Genomic DNA, 18,555 nt, shown 5'->3' with positions numbered 1-18,555 from the left:
TGTGTGTGTGTGTGTGTGGGTGTGGTGTGTGGTGTGTGTGTGCGTGTGTGTGTGGTATGTGTTTGTGTGGTGTGTGTGTGTGGTGTGTACGTGTGTGTGTGTGGTGTGTACGTGTGTGTGTGTGTGCTGTGTGTGTGTGGTGTGTGGTATGTGATGTGTGTGTTTGTGTGCATGTGTGTGCTGATTCTTGTGGTTTTTATTTTCTATTTTTTATTCTAGCTTGATTTTTTGTTTATTTTCTAAGGAGAGAGAGACAAGGGGACGGGATTGGGTGGGTAAGGAAGTTGGGGGATCTGGGAGGAGCTGGGAGAGGGGAGACTGTGATCAGAATATATTGTATAAAATCTTTTTCAAAGTAATAATGTCAGGTGTGGTGGCACATGCCTTTAATCCCAGCACTCAGGAAGCAGAGGCAGGAGGACCCCCTGTGAGTCTAAGACCAGTCTGGTCTAAATAGTGAATTCCAGGGACAACCAAGGCTGCTATGTAGAGAGATCTGGTCTCAAAAGAAGAAGTGACAAAATAGGAGAAGGAAGAGGAGCAGGGGGAGGAGGGAGAAGAGAGGGAGGAGGAAGAGCATCAGAAGGAAGGGAGGCTATTCTTTTCCTCCCTCCCCAAATAAGAACATAGTGCACTGGAGGTGCTCTCAGAGTTTAGACATGCAATCCTGACAGATTTTTATCTCAGGCTTCTAATTCATTGCCAAACTGAGTGATTTATACAAATGGAAACAGCGTCCTGTTCTGTCATGTGAGGCACTTTACCCAAAGCTTGGTGAATCAGAGATGGCGGCCCTGAGGCTGGTGGTGGTGATAGGACAAGGCGACACGGGCGATGGCGATGCTAGAGGTTGGAGTACCTGACTCTGGTGCAACTCTCTCACTTAGGTCCTAAAATCATGTAAGTAGTAAAACAGAGTTTCTTAGTTTTAAAACTCAGTATTGTCTCAGTAGATCGCATTATTGCCTTCAGGATCACACAGACAAAAACTCTCTTCAGTCAGGCATTTAGAACTCCAGTTGAGTGTGTCCCTGTGTGTGGCCTGAACACTGTTGCAGAATGAGTCATGAGAACTCAGGTGGGCTTTTTTTTTATTACATTTATTTGTGTACTTTGTGGCAGGGCAGTCATGTGCATGGTGTGAATGTTGAGGTCAGAGAGCAATATTGGAGAATGGGTTCTCTTCTCCCACCATGGGGATGTGTGTGTCCAGATTCAAGGTACCTGCTGAGCCATCTTGTCAGCCATAAGCTTAGAAGAGACCCTAGCAGCCCAGTGTCTAATAACCCTCAATGTCTTATCAAATTCCCCATTCTTCACTGTTGGTGCCCTGAGCTCCTTTCAGTAAGAACACTAAGGTCTCCTTCACCATCGTCCTCCCTGCACCTGACATTTCCTTCCTAGTATTTTTTCCATCTGCTGGTCCAAAGTTGGCCCCTGGGCTATGAATCTTGACTGCCTCAGAACGGATCCCCATTCTATACATGGGATTCCCTTTCTATGTTATTATTTGTACTAAATAAACCATGCTTATAGTACTTTAAAAAAGAAAGTATTTGGGCTGAAGAGGTGGCTCAGCTGTTAAGAACACTGACTCCTCTGCCAGAGGTCCTGAGTTCAATTCCCAGCAACCACATGGTGGCTCACAACCATCTGTAATGGGGTCCAATACACTCTTCTAGTGTATATCTGAAGACAGCTGCAGTGCACTCATATAAATAAAAAAAATTAATAAATCTTTAAAAAAAGAAAGTATTCATTGAGTCGTTTTATATTATAGTTTTATAAAGAAGACCAAGATGGGAGCAGTTAAGAAAATTACCCAAGGACCCCAGGTATGAGACAGCCTGGATGAGACAAGCTTCTAACTCATTAAAGAGCTTTGCTTTGAGAGCTTATAACAGGAGGGGGCTTGATATTTCCTTTCTTACCAACCTGTGACCTGGTGCGTGATGACTGAGGTAAGCTCAAGAAAGCTAGAAGGAATGGTTTTAAACATGGAACTGCTAATGAGGCCAACCTTACTTAAGTAAATCTCTAATCTGAGAACTATGTGACTGAGAAAATATTGACGGAGTCTTGTTACCTGCCTGGAAATACAATATATATTTCACATGTGTGAAATTTAAACACTGAGTTGCTTACTTATGATAAGAAATTGCTGTAATAAACCAAGGAGGTTTGAGCCCAACAAATGTCCTTCTTTGACAGAGTATCTGTAAACAGAACCTTGACCAGTGACTCCACAGGCCGCCCTTGTCTTCTCCAGTTCAGAAAAGCTCAAGTGACTCTGTGGTAGTCAACTAAAAAACAAAAAACAACAACAACAAAAAAAACAAAAACAAAAAAAAAGGAAGTGCTCCCTGCTCAGCACAAAATTCTCTTTTAATAGGACATCAGTTATAAAGATTGTTCTGCACATTCTTGTCTGGATGCGGTTAGGCAGTGTACAAAAGAACGAGCACGTGAAAACGGAGCTATATCTCGGTATGTGTGGTGATGGCGTCAGAGGATGACCCTGAAGCCGTACCTTAGCCCCCTTTTAAATGGAGCTTTCACTAGGTAACGGATGTATCCTGGAAAGAGAAGAAGATGCTAAAGATAAACCACACATATGCCACACTTGGCAACTCCCTAAATGCTTTCTTTTCAAAAGTCACAGACATTTTAGGATTCCCTGTCCACTTAAGAAAGAGATCTGGTTACTTGTGGTGATGGGATTTTTTCCCAAAGCAAAACATCAATCATGAAAGGTTAAAAGCTGGGACTGAGTGCTCCACTATGAAACTGCATTTATATATTCTTGTTAAATTTGAAGAAGCTGAGCTGGACAAGATAGCTTTAAGTGACAAAGTGTGTCCCTTCTTCGGGTACACATCTGAATCCCTATGTCTGTGGTCACCAGGGAGGCTGAGTGGTTCCATCTGTCTGTCTATCTCCTGGCCCACTATGCTAGTACACCAGAGACTGCATAAATCTCTAGTGTCCCCAGTGGATCTTTGCAATGACAGCTCACAGAATGGGAAGCCAGAACTCACTGATCTGCAAGCTGCTAGTGGCTACAATCCTTGATCTTCCAGTCCTAGCCTGTAGACCTTAGTCTTAGTATCAACTGAAGGTGCCTGGAACTGTACATCCATAGCTGAGCAGCCTCTCCCGGTGACGGGAGAAGAAAGGTCCCTTTCAGGACATGGTGGGTAATATTTTGCAGATTCCTCAATACTGACACCCACACCCTTAGGTTCCAGACAGTGCAGGATCAGATGGGCTCCTATGCTGGTGCTATCTCCTCAGCCGACCACTCTGCCTCTCACCCACAAGTTCTTATAGCTCTCCATCTCCTGGAAAGCAGTCCCACTGACTCTCATCACCATCGTTCTACACACTGCCCACTTACAGCCTTGCTCCTCATCTTTCCAGACTCTTACAGAAATGTTACAAGGTTTTCTGGATCATTCCAAATCACAGACACAGGCCGTCCAGCTGTCCCTTATCACCACAACTCCACAGATGTGAGAGCCATCAAACGGTCCCTGAGCTTTTCTCCCAGTGCCTCCCCACCAGAGGATACTGTTACCACCAAGCCAAGGTCTAGCCTCACAGAGGTAAAAACCTAGACCCATGGACTAGGTAGCTCTTGTGTGTGACTAGGAATTGACAAGTATAATGTCCTGGCTAGTTAGTTCGATGTCAACTTGACACACACAGAGACGTCTGAAATTGAGAAAACACCTCCATGAGATCCAGCTGTAAAGCATTTTCTTAGTAGGTGATAACAGAGGGACCTGGACCATGGTCAGCAAGTGGTGTCATTCCTGGGCTGGTGGTCCTGAGTTGAGCAGGACCTATATGAAAGCAGGCTGAGCAAGCCATGAGAAGTCGGTAAACAGCAGCCCTCCATGGCTTCTACATCAACTTCTCCCTCCAGGACACTGCTCTGACTTCCTGTTCTGATTCCATTCAGTAGCAAACAGGACTGACTGTGGAAGTATAAGCTGAGTAAACCCTCTCCTCCCAGTTGTTTTGGTCATGGTGTTTTATCACAGCAATAGTAACCCTAACTAAGATACAGAAGGGTGAGTACCAAGTACTTATCTAGCTGCCTCTCTGCCCAAGGCTCCTGAGGCCCCTGTGCATGCACGTCTTTAAAAGGCCTTTTCTGAAACGTTCTTAAAAACTCAACCAGGATATCAAATACACAGTTCATTCGGTACACAAAGCTGACTTGCCATTCTATATGGCTGTGCTGCCCTCTAGTGTTCAAAAAGAGAGTAACTGTAAGCAGTCATTTTTCATCTTCAAAATATTTCTCATCCCATCCCCTGCAATTGCAATGGTGACTCTATGTGTACTGACTAGGTTAAAATTTTAAATCTTGTGTGTGTTTCTGGACATCTCTACCCTTCCTTTCTAGCTCTTCCGGATACTTTGCCCTGACCCTTGGGATCCCTGCCACCTACAGACTCTCATCCTGGCACAGCCTCAGTCTGGTTCTTCATCTCCCCAAGTCACCTTGACATAGATCGCACTCTCTGCATACCATTCATCAGGCTGGAGGCCTTCCTGACCTCGTGTCTGTGTCCCTCTCAGTCACCACTTTCATCCTCCTACAGTCCATTATCCTACACAGGTCCTTCAAGTCTTCAGTCTTGTCAGCAAGCTCCATCCAGCCTGGCACACATTCACCGTTGACCTGTCCTGCCAGCCACCGCCCTTCTAAACGTGCCATTGTATTCATGACTCACTGGCATGTCTGAACTCCCCCAATCTGTCAGCTGTGTCCCTCTCTCCAACCACCTTCCTGTTCATCTAAGACTGTCAGGCTGAGTCTAGGCTATGCCTTTGTCAACATCCCTAACTCTTCAAAGCTCTTCACACTTAGCTGCGTGTCTCCCAGTGGAGTACAGTGTAACAAACAGGAACCGAGGTGAACTCTTCCTATAAAGCTCTCACATTCCTATTGATTCAATGGAGGCTTGCACCAATCAACCCATCTCCTCACCATCCCCACCTTGCTTCTAGCAAAAGACACCAGCTCTTTTTGTTTTGTTTGTTTGGTTGGTTGGTTGGTTTGGTTTTTCGAGACTGGGTTTCTCTGTGTAGCCTTGGCTGTCCTGGAACTCACTCTGTAGACCAGGCCGGCCTCAAACTCAGAAATCTGCCTGCCTCTGCCTCCCGAGTGCTGGGATTAAAGGCGTGCGCCACCACGCCCGGCAAGACACCAGCTCTTAACTTGGGGGGAGAAATGGTGTTCTATTATCAAAAAAGCACTTTCTTGTGGATATATTTGACACATGCAACAACTGAGACTAAAGTCTTACAAGCCAACAAACCAGGCCTACAACACTGTCATAAAGAAATCACAGTTGTTAACAGAACCTGGGTAGGAACATGACTCCTAACTATGAGAATCCCTGTCATGTATGAAGAAGGTTCTCTGTCCACAGGTTCTAGGGAGTCCTTGGTCACCACCTCTGGAGAGTGCTACTTCTATATAGATCCTCCGCTGTTGGCAAAGCACCTGCAGTTCATTTATTCCAGGCTAAAAGAAAAAGTGGAACAGCCTTGAGAGCAAGATACTTCTTCTGCTTTGAGAATTGTTAGTACTGGGGGTTGTGTTTCCTTGTGTGCCAATTGGTCTGCCATCTTCAGAAGCCTTGCCTGAGACTGTTCGCTTTCAATAATATGGGTCACAGCTTTGGAACCAGTACCAAGCTCTCCTGGCAGGAAAACTCCACAGAACCGAGGCATGTGAGTGCAGGCTGTGACAGTGCGGTAGAGAACTCACTGACCTAAGTGCCGTACACTTAAACCATGAGCTGACTTTCTGTGAATACATGATATTCACAGAAGTCGATCAGACTACTTCCGCTGGGAATAGAGGACCTGAGTCACTTAGCAGCTGATGGAACTCTCAGCCCTTTCTTGGGCCTTCCGCTGAAGCATGACAACCATGCAGACCTGCTTTAGTCAGTAAAGTGGGTCCTACTCTGTCCCCATTTTTCTTCTAATACATCTTCCTTTGCACTGCACCTATACTGCTGTACATGATGCTGATCTTCAACAGGACCCTTCCCACCGATGGTGCCCCAGATGTGGCCTGCTCTGTGATCTGTGCACATTGGATGGGGCCAGGAGGGTCCCCTCACTCCATGCCATCAGAGCTGATATCTACAGGCTACACTAGAAGACCTGGCCTGGGAGATGTAGCTTGTAAGTGGACTTGGGTAAGGAACTCATTCTCTTCAGTCTCAGTGTTTCTCTCTGAAAAAAAACTAGGTGCTTGCTGTTGTCAAAATCAACTCAACAGCACTGTGGGGACTAAGTGTATTATCATAATGAATGAAACGCCAGGAGCAACCAGAAAGGACTCCAGGACAGAGGAGTCTGTGTGTGTAAAATAGATTTAGACACTTACAGTTAAGCATGTTACTAAACAGTGTTTTCTTAGAGGGGGATGGGCAAAGGAGAACGGCGGCGGCACTGTGTCAGGCCATGAACAAGCATCATCTCCGTAGAGGAACGCCCAGCCCATGTCGAGTGAATCAGCAGGCAGCGTGAACCTACGGCATGATTGATGTGTGAACATTTTAAGCTGTTTATAAAAACAAATGGGGGAGGAATGGAACAGGATTGGACTGGCCCGTGGGGACAGTTTGGAAGAGATGCCTCCGAATCCTTACCCATTCCAGCCTGTGGCAGGCCTGGCATGCTGCCCCTCTACCGCCGAGTGGGTAGTGGGGGAGCACGGAGCTGTGATAAGCCCTCAAGAGCGGACATCTGAAACACAAGGGTGTGGCTTTCAGCAAACAGTAACTGTTAATGTTCCACGGAGCCCTTTCAAAGCAAAGGAGAGGGGGCCTTCTAGTAGCTGCATGCTGCCCAAGTCCAGCATGTTCACACATGAAGACAGGACAGTGCTTTCCCAGAGCCCGGAGCAATAGCTAATGCCTTCAGTGCTCTTTCTTCTTAGGGAGGGAGGAACTCTGAGACACTTGGGAAACTGCCCACACCCAGCTAAGGCATGTGAGAGGGTTGGGATCCCAGCTCTCTTTTAACAAGCTTAGCTACTTAGATAAACTTACTCAACTTTCTGGACTTCTTTCTGCATTTCTAAAATATACAAATGTGGTACAGTCAAAAAAAGTGTTTATCAGATGGAGGCTGGATAACTTTCCACTTAGGATCGTTGTTTCAATTAATTGTTCTCAGGTGTAATGGCTATTTCTATGTGTCAACTTGCCTGGCTACAGGGTACCCAGGTATTTGTTATACCATTACTCTCTTGTGTAAATGTGTTTAGGATAAAGTTAGTATTTCAATCAGTAGACCCCCCCCAAAAAGCACCTGCCACTAATCTTCACTTAGAGACTTACAGAGAACAAAAACTTAACCCTCCCTGAGATTAGAGTGCATATCCCCCTCATCTCCTGAAAGACAGCTCACTGCAGAGACATCCCTTTTCCAGTTTCCCTTGAGTCTCAGGACTGCTCACTCTGGATCCTAGGATTTGTCAGCTTCCAAATCATAAAAATCAATACCTTATCTTATAAATATATCCTATTGGTTCTGTTTCTCTGAGGAAACCCAAGTATAGTATGTACTAAAAAACATTGATTTCTTAAAAGTGTTAACATTAAAGAAAGTAACATCTGCTTGTAAAGGCATTTGAAATTCTGTTTCTAAGAAGCAGAGAAAATAACCATAATATGATGTTCAGTGGGTAGACCTGATCTTCTAAACCCCAAATGTACAGCAGGGATTGGAGAAGGGAGACTTGACACTTTGAGTAAGACATTTTAGATTTCTATTATTCATTTCCTCTTCTTTGTACAGTTCTCTGAATTTTTAAGAACTGTGTTATTTGTGCTATGGTTTTACAGTGCATTTGCTAAGAAGAAATCACTGAAAAGCAAACCTGGTGGTGCTAGAGTCAAGGAACTACTCCGCCTGCCTCCCGCTGCAGTGCATGCAGATAGTGAGGGGCTCTTACAAGCTGGGGCCGCAGAAGAAGGCAGCCACAAAATCTCAGAGGCACAGAAGGGGAGGCCAGAGGGAGTGCAGACACTCCCATCTCCCCATTTGTAGGGCTCATCCACAGAACAGCATGGGCCAACAAGCAGCAGCAATTCAAGGAAGAGCCACTGTATCCTTGACATCAGTGAGGAGATATATATCTTGAGGATAGACGGATGCCTTAAATGCTTTGTAAGGAAGGAATAGAAGGAATGTAGGACCTGGGGCTCCAGCTGGTGCTATCTCTTCCTGTCTGTCCAGGCGTGACTTTGACAAGAAAGGATGATGTAGGAAATGGACTATTTCCTACAATGAAGTTAAAGAATGTGACTGCTTACTGATTTCCTAGTGTTGACTTTGGTTCCCGAAACACAGACCCTGCAAGGAGCATTAAGAAGTCTACAATGACTATCAGATGACTGGGGCACAGAGCTGGGACAAAGGTTCATTTTCCAGTGAAGTTTCAACTGAAATATGACCTGGAGGGGAAAGAAAGTGGTCCATTGCAACTTAGAGTATGAAAGAAGACAGGGGGCGTGTGTCAACATTTCCCAGGAAAAGGCAGCAAGACTGTTATGAACAATTTAATTCAAGCACTGGTTTATCCACCAAGGTGCATCAGATTCCAGGGTGTCCTAGAAAATGTCCTAAGGGAGATTGATATGTAATGTTTAGGATCTCTATCATCAGATGGAGGCTTTAAAATCAAGGTGTCTTAGATCTTCATCAGCATTGTTAACATTTTTATCTCTGAAAAGGAAGTAAAATCTTTGTTTCTCTGGAGTTTGATTCTGACTTACCAAGAACTAGTCATTGATTGCCTGATTGCAGGAGTGGGGTTGGGGTGGTGGGCGAGCTGTGACAGTTTTTAGCTTATAATCATGCCCCTGATGTAACTGAATGCATACAGGAATTTTTGGATGTTATCACATATTTGGAGGAAAAAACTGATTTCTTGTAAGAAGTACATGGATCTAAGACAAGTTGATACTACAGTGATAGGTGAGTCAAGAAGAGCTCTAAGTCATGTGACTGCAGACGACCCCTTCTTTTGATTAACAGTGTGAAAATGGTGGAAAGAGAGTACTAGTGACAGAAAGACCAGTGAATGGTTTGAAGCTGTGGGCCTTTCAGCAGCTGAGAGCTATACAAAGAGTAAGGACAAGAGGACTTATAAAAACCATACTTGACTTACACGTTCATGCATAAGTAAATGTAGATATGGTCATTGTAGATATTAAGCATAAAGCAGATCTATATACACTAATATAAAAATAGTACAATAGAAATATATTCGTAGTTTTTAAAAAATCAAATCACTGGACCTAAATATAGAAGCCCATCTAGATCAGAAGGTGCCTGACTTCTCGAGCCTTGCTAAAGGCAGGTACCGGAACCATTCTCAAGGACAAGAGCTGGACTCATTCAGGACAACTGGAAGGTCTGAAGGTCTTGCTCACGGAGAACCAATAGCTTCAGAGATGGACATATACTGCGTGGTACTGTGCTTGCTCCAAGGACCATAGAGCATAATATTCCTGTAAACACACTCAGAGAAATAAGGAGCATGGTCACAGTAGTGACTGTGGAGGCATTACCCAGTGCTTGGGAAATGCGCAAGTGCCACGTTCCAGTCCTGGTGCATGGAGCCTATAGCCTTAGTTAAGATAGATGGACTGGGGCCCTCACTCCAATCCAGAATATACTGGGTTGTTGCTCACAAAATAGTCCCTTTGGACTCATGGCAGTATCTTCTTAAAAATATGTTTATCTTGTATTTAAATTATTTTGAAATTATAATTGCGTAATTTCTTCCTTTTCCTTCCTCCAAGCCTTCCCATATAATTTTCCTTGCTCTCTTGTCAAGTCATGGCTTCTATTTCTTTTACACACACACACACACACACACACACACACACACACACACACACACAGTTACCTGATAGTATACCTCAGGGCTTCCCACTGGTATTGGATAACCATCGGATGCTCTCCGTAGAGAAGACCATCTCTCCCTCTCTTGACATTTCCCAACTGCCTGTAACTGTTTCTCTAGGATTGAGGCCCTGACATTTTTCTCCCTTCCATATGAGTATGTCCATTAATATACTTTATGTGTATATGTATCTTCCTGCATGTATGTGCACCGTGTGTGTGTGTGTGTGTGTGTGTGTGTGTGTGTGTCCACAGAAATCAGAATAGGTCACTGGATCCCTTGGAACCGAGGTTCAGGATGGTTGTGAACCAGCATGTGTATGCTAGTAACTGACCCTGGGTCTTCTGAAAGAGCAGCAAGCACTCATAACCAATGAACCATCTCTTCAGTCCCATGCTGTCAATATCTTACTACATACTACTGTTATTCTGCTTTGGCATCTCAGGGTTGCTCCTCAAGTTTCCATTTTAATTCTTCTGTTTTCTCATCGTTATAGAGTAGAAAGAGAAGCTAGACACAGAGGATCACATAGCATAATGCTGCCTAATGATTTCTACACAAGGTGTGCTTTCCTTCTACAAGAAACTGGAGATACATGCAGCAACAAAGACTGCAAAAGCGTCCCCCCTTGGGTGGGGAAAAGCTAACCTAGACAAGTTAAATGATGACTGCTCACTAAAAGCCCAGATAATCAAATAGAATACACAGAATAAATTTGCTGGGGTGATAGAAATGTTTTATGTCTTAATTAGGATAGCAGCTACCAGAGTACATAAATTAAGGCATACATCAGTAAACATCTAAAATAAATGTTATTTTACATGATTCTATACTTCAATAAAAATGAACACATGGAAGAATTTGTATTTTAAAAACTGATTATAGAAGAGTGTACATTATTAGTCTCACATGAAAGAAAACTGATCTCTTTATATGCATAAGAGCAGCACATGGAAAGCATGAGTGTAATCATGTGCTCAGACACATTTGTGTGTGTATAGACATTTCTGGAGCGTAAATAAAATGGGAAGTTCCATAGAGGTGGGTTGGGACATGGGGGGGGGGAGGAGCGGATTGGTTTTCATTACAATCATATTGCAGGAAAATAAAACTATGTGCACATAGACTTTTCAACAAAACCACATAGCTGTTTTTTTCATGTGCCAGAACTCCATAGCTGTGACAGGCCCACTGCCGTAAGCCCGGTGCGTTGTCAGCAGTAAGCACCCCACCGCCGCAGCCATCACCAGTCTCTCCACTTGACCCTCCATGATACTTTCAGTGTTCTCTTTTGCAACTGAAGTTGTGTAGCACAGTGTGATGGCACAGACCTCTGATTCCCGTGCTTGGAAAGCTGAAACAGGAGGACAGCTGTGATTTAGAGGTCAGCCTTTGCTACACAGCAAGAGTGTGTCTCCAAAAAGGCATTTTCTCACAAATGTGTAGATATGCCTAAGAGAGAGAGAGAGAGAGAGAGAGAGAGAGAGAGAGAGAGAGAGAGANGAGGAGGAGGAGGAGGAGGAGGAGGGAAGAGAGAAGAGAAGAAATTATTCTTGTTAATTTCTGTAGCGTAATATAAAGTCCAGTCTCCATAGTAGGTTTAGAGGAAGTGATACCACACCTTTATGTTATGTTTTGTCCACTTGTTGGCCTCATCTTCACTTGGGTCCATACCTGGTCAGTCAGCCAGGCCTGATCATTTGTTCTGATGGTCTGTAAGCCCACCACCGTCCCACTGCCTTCCCACTGTCACTACCCTAGACCAGACTCGTCTCAGAGATTTACCCTCTCAGGCTCTAACTGGAGCCCTCTCAAGTCTTTTCTCCATGCCTGTCTTATCTGTGCTATCAACGCCGTTCTTTCCAAACATAGACACCATGCTCTCCTCACTCTGCTTCAAACCCTCCCATTAAACTTAAGCAAACAGTGAGGGTTGTTAGCACTGCCTGCACTGACTTGGCTCCTGCCTCTTTGTTCGTGGTAACCTCTTGCCGATTCCTTCCTGTGCACTCAGACTATTTAGTTCTTTAAGGGCATGCTTTCCCTATGCACATGCTATTCCCTGTCTAAAACATTCTTCTTCTCTCTGTGTCCTGTATCTTCCAAACTATTCAGCTCAACCTTCAGAGAGTTGTCGACAGTAAGGATGTCGTAAATAATGGAGGTAAAACAGAGAGATGAAAGCCTTGGTAAAGGATATGGCTTAGAAATTCAGCCTCAGAAATGCTAAATAATAATAATAATAATAATAATAATAATAATAATAATAATAATAATTGTGTGAAGCCAGAGATGAGCGCTGAGAGGATAGGAAGTTGAAAGTAGCGAGATCCATCTGGGTTTGGGGGGGATGCAGAAAATGAGGGAATGGGTGACTGAACAAAGCTAAAAGCATAAAGGGCCTTGAAGACCAAGCAAATGGATTCTCTGTTTTGCAAACGTCTATTTTTAAACTGGGGAGGAACAATCCCTCTGTTTTGGAAAGAGTATCCAATGGGTTGCAGAGAACTGCAGTAAGGAGATGTGCAGAAAAAGATGACCAGGCAGCAGCAGGTAGAGATCACTAGGAATGATAAACTTGAAGGCCTAGAGCTGTGAGTTTATGGGTGAGATGGACAAAGGCAGAGAAACAGGTATCCAAGAATAATGTAGATACCCACTAGGGTTTCCAGTACAGTCTCTGGTTGAGATAGGAATCTGCAAGTTGGGGGAAAACAATGATTTAGATTTGTAATATGCAGACTTTAGGTTATTTGCTCACAAGCAAGCCAGCATGCAAGGTTTAGTTCAGACCTAGCCATAGCTGCCGTATGTGACGCCTTACAGACACCTTCTCACACCTTTCCCCTCCTTCCTTGTGTCTGTGTTTCCACAGCTCCTGTTTTCTGTTTCCCAGCCAAGGGAAGCAAACTGTCTCCTGTGCTTACAGAGCTGTGAAAGCAAAGCGAGAATGAGTGACAGTGAGGCCAGTCCTGCCAGGGTCCACGTTTTCATTAGAAAAATGTTGTACCGTTTCTCCTCCTCGAGGTTCCTCCCGTGGCCCAATGCTCCCTGACACTCCAGACCACTTCACGACTTCTTTGCTGAGCCCCATGGGCACTTTGAAGTCTGAAGGAGGCACATTTTTCACATAGTTACAGTGCCTTTGAACTCTTTGCAGGTGTACATAACACGCTAAGTAAATCCTTGAACTTTGAAAAGGTTCAGCTTATCCAGTCTTTCATTTTCCTATTGCCCTTGTGCTTGATACAGTTCCAGCCACATACACATTCAAAAATACAAACTGGACTGAAACCTATATTGAAATCTTTAGGGTGAAAATAGCCACCTTGCAAGGATGTTACAGTGGGGGATGGTGTACAGGTTAGGAATGTGTAACCATATTAGATTCTAACACATAGCACAGTATAACAAGAATCCTCTTAAAAGTGGTAACTTTTCCTTCTTCGAAAGAGGAGAATACTTGATGCAAGGCATAGCTTGGTGACCTTGCCTTGTATATTTGAGGCTCTGAGTTCAACTCTCCTCGAAGATATGGGCACAGGGAAAAAATTCCTCAACAGAACACCAATGGCTTGTGCTGTAAAATCAAGAATTGACAAATGGGACCTCATAAAATTGCAAAGCTTCTGTAAGGCAAAAGACACTGTCAACAAGACAAAAAGGCCACCAACAGATTGGGAAAGGATTTTTACCAATCCTAAATCTGATAGAGGACTTATATCCAATATATACAAAGAGCTCAAGAAACTGGACTCCAGAAACTCAAAAAACCCCATTAAAAAATGGGGTACAGAGCTAAATAAAGAATTCTCAACTGAAGAATATCGAATGGTTGAGAAACACCTGAAAAAATGTTCAACATCCTTAGTCATCAGGGAAATGCAAATCAAAACAACCCTAAGATTCCCTCTCACACCAGTCAGAATGGCTAAGATTAAAAATTCAGGTGACAGCAGATGCTGGTGAGGTTGTGGAGAAATAGGAACACTCCTCCATTGCTGGTGGGATTGCAAGCTTGTACAACCACTCTGGAAATCAGTTCCACAAAATGTTAGTCAACCAATTAAAAGTTTGGGGTCTTGCCCTTAGCTTGTGAACAATAAATACTGGCTCATAAAATGCAGACCTTGCCATTTACAGAAGACGATGCCCAACAGCATAAATGACAAGACTTAGGGTAGATGGTTTCCTTTTGGTTAGACTTCTATTGGCATGTCCATTGGGATAGTTGGGCAACTTAAAGGATAGGTATTCATGACTCAGCTGGTAACACCATTCCTCAGGCAGAAGAGGAGAGGCAGCAGACCTGTGGTGGCCAGAATGTGCTGGTCAAGATGGAGGAAGCTATCTGGAGGTGAGGCGCAGACATATGGTTTGCCTTGTGTGCCCTGGCCATCAAGCCTTTAGCCTCTGGCACTCTATCATTGATGCCACTAGTTCATGCAAACTCTCCATTGGGAACATCCTAATCCCTCTATGGGCCACATGAGAACTCCAGCACATAGCTCTAAGAGGCACAACTGAGATCAGGAAGTGTGTACCAAGGGAGGTGGGTCAGGTTTACTAGGGAGCAACCAGAGGCATGCCTCCGGAAGTGGCAAGGGCAGGAGTGGAGGGGAGAGGGAGGTTGTGCAGGCACTACCACAGTGGCTGCATAGCTTGGCTGAAGGCTTGTTTTGGAGCATACCTTTTCCCTCCCGAAGTTCTCAGGAGGCACAGCGTAAACAGCAGGAGAACTCCTTGTGCCCTTGGTGGCACCAACACCCATTGACTCTGGGTCACATTCCTTTCCAGACTTCACAGGCCTCGGGTTACAAAGGCCTTGTTGCACAATCCATAGAGGAGCAGGTATTAAGGGGGCTGGGTTAGGTTGAGGGCGTGTGCCCTGCATGTGTCAGGGAGCTATGTGTGGTCAGATGCCCAGGCACCTAAGAGGCAGCGAGACTCACCAGACAATATCTCGTGATCTTTTCAGAGTTATCCTTCTTTCTTATATCCCCCCTGGAAGCCTTTAGGAACCACTTGTCAAGCTGCAAGTTTTGCAGTAATTTTAGGGGGGTATATTCCAAATGCTTACTAGGCACACCTGCATTTCAGTTTATTGGAGAGAGTTTATTGGGACTTCAAAACCACATTGCAGAAGCTAAATCTAGACTTCCTTTCTTCTTCCACAATCAGCCCCCTCCTGCCATACTATGTGAAAATTACTCAATATATTACACAGCTTTTGAAAGTAATATGGAAGTGAAAAGATAAACCACAGCTCTATTCAAAGCCTATGTCACAACAGACTTGTTTTTCTAAGGAATGTTCATAATTCTCTTTAACACAGACAAGTTTGTATGGAAATCCAGGAATATACGGAAGAGTCTTTTAGGAGTTAGACATTGCAGTTGGCTTTAAACAAATAGGAACCTATAACATCAAAGATCATCTGCATTTATTAGTAGCAGTGAAAGTATTCACCACCCATTTCCAGTGATGGAGCAAGCTTACAACTATGACAATTAGGATTTATTTATCTTAAACGATTATTGGTTTCACTCAATTTCTTTCAGAACTTAGGTCTTTGTGTAGACATTAACATATTTGCAAGGAGTTCAGATAGAAACTTGGTGTTCCTGTGTCCAGAGCGTGCCCAGGCATAAACTTACAAGCTGATTGGAGATGTAAGACATAACCGTGCTACAGAAAAACTCTGGCATGGCTGAAGGAGGTAATTACCAAGGGAATTGCTACCAAGATAATTTCCAAGGGAATCTGAATTCATAGGAAAAGTTCCAGGATCCTCACTTAGCAAATATATTGGATAATAAGGGTGAGTCACTTAACATTTACGTGTCAAATAGCCTCAGTCACCATACAATGTTATCTACTCATATACATTAATAAATTAGCATGATCTGCTTACACTGTAAAAGGCAAAGCCACAGAAAGACTATTACAAGGTAAAAAGTCTTGTTTAAATGCTTAATAGTGTATATACATACAGTGTGTGCCTGTTGTATATGTTTGTGCCTGTATGTACTTGTGCGTGTATGAACATGTTGGGCCAGAAGTCAAATCTGAGTTCCTCTATCCATTTCCCAAATCATCATCATCATCATCATCATCATCATCATCATCATCATCATCATCATCATCATCATCTTAAGAAACCTCAAGACTACTAGCTAAGGAAGACTAGCCAGCTAGTAAGCAGCACAGATTCTCCTGCCTCTACATCCCTAGTTCTTTGCTCACAGGCAAGTACCAACACACCTGTTTTTTTCCCATGAGTTCTGGGGATCGGAACTCCGGCCCCCGTGTCTGCGTGTAAACACGTTAAGACGGAGCCTTTTCCCCAGCCCAGTTTTTTGTTTGTTTTCTTTGTAATGGGCTTTATCTAATCAGTTTTCAAGACAAGGTAGCTTGCTAACTTCCCTGTGGTTTTTTTTTTTTTTTTTTTTTTTTTTCATCATTATCTCCAACTTTTGGATGGGTTTGGGGTCTTGACCGCACATCTGTTAGTCTGGAGGAAGGCCAGAGGCTGGAGGATGAGCCATGGTCTGCAGTTACCAATAACCGGTGGGGGAAATGAGGTGGCCTCGTTTTTTAGAGTATTCTAAACTTGGAAATGCAAAGAGTTAGCTCAGATATAAACGAATTCAACATGAGTCAAGGACAGAGTGTACTGGAGCAGCCGCCTAGCTGACAAGACTGGAGCTGTGGCTCCCAGCCAACACACCTCCCTGTGCTGTTCTCCTCAGGACAGAAGCGGCTGGGGGGGGGGGGGGATGTTTCCTAGATGATCTCGCTACAACTCTAAAATCCTGTGCCACGTGGCAAAATTCTTGAATATTACAGTCAGTAAATGTAAATGCAGATGAATTAGGAAACTAGGTTTTCTGTTTATTAGTTTACATAAAGCCTAAGCCTGACTTTTCGGTCTCTATAAAATGAAAGAAGTCTAAAAACTGACCAGTGAAAGTTTAGTTTTCAGAGTCTTAAGAAGTTGGACCATAGTTCCATCGTGAAAAATCACAGTAACCTTCCAGATGGAAGCTGAGTGTGTGCTCTGCAGTGAGCAGGCAAGCGCTTGTGCTTTTCTCTGGGTCCCTCGGTGTCTCCCACGCTGTGGGTCACTGCTGCTTCCACAGAGCGTCGGGGCACTGGTCTTACTGTGATACACACGATTGTGGAAGCTGAGTGAAAACTGTAGCCCAGGTGGATAGGGTCTCCTTTCTTGTCTGTTGTGCCTGGTGTGTCCTGTAGGTCACTGATCCGCATCAGGGCCCCAGGCTGCTCCTTCCAGTGTCCTAACACGGCTCTTGCAGACCAGTCTCAGAAAAGCCTGCTTGAGTAGTCCTACCCTCTGACTGTGGAGTTGCTGTGTGCTAAGAAAGACCCAAGGGAGTCCAAACCAAGACGAGTCAGGGCCTGGCACCAACCCTAAGCTCCGCCCTGCTGCTAAACAGAACAGCTCATTGCTGTCATTTGGAGTCTTTCTAGGCCTCCAGGAAGAAACAAATACTTTAGAAGCCAAAACTCCGTAGCAAAGTAAAGAAAACAGAATGTTCACATGTCCGGCAACGATTCTCTGCTGAGTCCCTAGACACGGGCGGAGTGGGGTAGGGGTAAAAGCAAATGACTTCAGCTGACCTGTACAGCTTGACTTCTCAACCACAAGGCCTCTCTCTCTTCCACTGTCCCTAGGGATGGCCTTTTGCCTCTGAAGTCTTGGAATTTCAAAACTAGACTTTGGAGTTAATCTCTATTGCTAACCCATAATACACCTTTCTCCTCTTGATTTTAATTTTTGTTGTATTTTTAAAACCATCTCTATTAAAATTATTCTTTCACGTAAATATTTAAAATATTTACTCTTCTCTGTCCTTCTGGGAGAAGTCACTAAAACTCAAAACTCCTATGGAGCAGAGTATCATAGAATGAGTGAATTCCTTTAGAAAATAACGATGAACCGACCACTGGAGATACCAGTGCTTTCTGCACTTCCCCAGTAATTGAGGAGAGGCCAGTGGGTATCTGAGAACTTTATGAATGCCTGTGTTTTGTGGCTTCATGGCCTCCTGGGTATACTTCTTCTTTACTTCTGCTGGGAACCCCTCTGGATTCCTACCATCCCTTAAAAAATAATAGGTCCCTGTGTAAGTGTCTCCTTTTCCTTTAGACACTATTAAGTTCTGTAATTAGCTTAGCAAAAGTCATGTACCTTGTACCTGAACTGGAGGCATGGCTGGCTGGTCCTTCTGGGTCCTTCCACGAGTGTTCTGCCCCTGCTCTGTCAGTAACTGAGCCTCCGTTGCTTTTCCTTCTCAGATGCTAAGCTCTAGTCTATGCTGGGTATTGTGATGTCATAGACTAGAATTCCCCCACCCCCACTACCCAGCTGAGACCTTCCCATCCACATCACTAACTGTCTCTCAATTTTCATTTACTTTAGCACTCAGGATCTTTTGAAATCTCCGGGAAGAAACATTGAAAACTGTGGTTGTTGGAATATGCTTGGCCCAGGCAGTGGCACCATTAGGAGGTGTGGCCTTGTTGAAGGAAGTGTGTCACTATGGGGGTAGGCTTTGAGAGAGCTTCTTACTAGCTGC

At 44.2% G+C, this 18,555-nt stretch overlaps 1 protein-coding gene across 2 annotated transcripts in view; it reads right to left on the bottom strand.

The window, feature by feature from the left end:
• Dnajc5b (DnaJ heat shock protein family (Hsp40) member C5 beta) overlaps positions 1–18,279 on the bottom strand; it is an 86,163-nt gene extending 67,884 nt beyond the window's left edge. The window contains exon 1 of one of the 2 annotated variants that reach the window (XM_021196703.1): positions 18,168–18,279. The gene's annotated coding sequence lies outside the window, so the exon portion shown is untranslated. The remainder of the gene's footprint in view (positions 1–18,167) is intronic. The other variant, XM_021196704.1, reaches the window with a different exon arrangement.
• Positions 18,280–18,555: the final 276 nt, after the last annotated feature.

The sequence above is a fragment of the Mus pahari genome, chromosome 4 (genome assembly GCF_900095145.1).
Source record: "Mus pahari chromosome 4, PAHARI_EIJ_v1.1, whole genome shotgun sequence".
NCBI lineage: Eukaryota > Metazoa > Chordata > Mammalia > Rodentia > Muridae > Mus > Mus pahari.
Note: the sequence above shows the minus strand (reverse complement) of the source record. Positions and strands in the feature narration are given on the sequence as shown.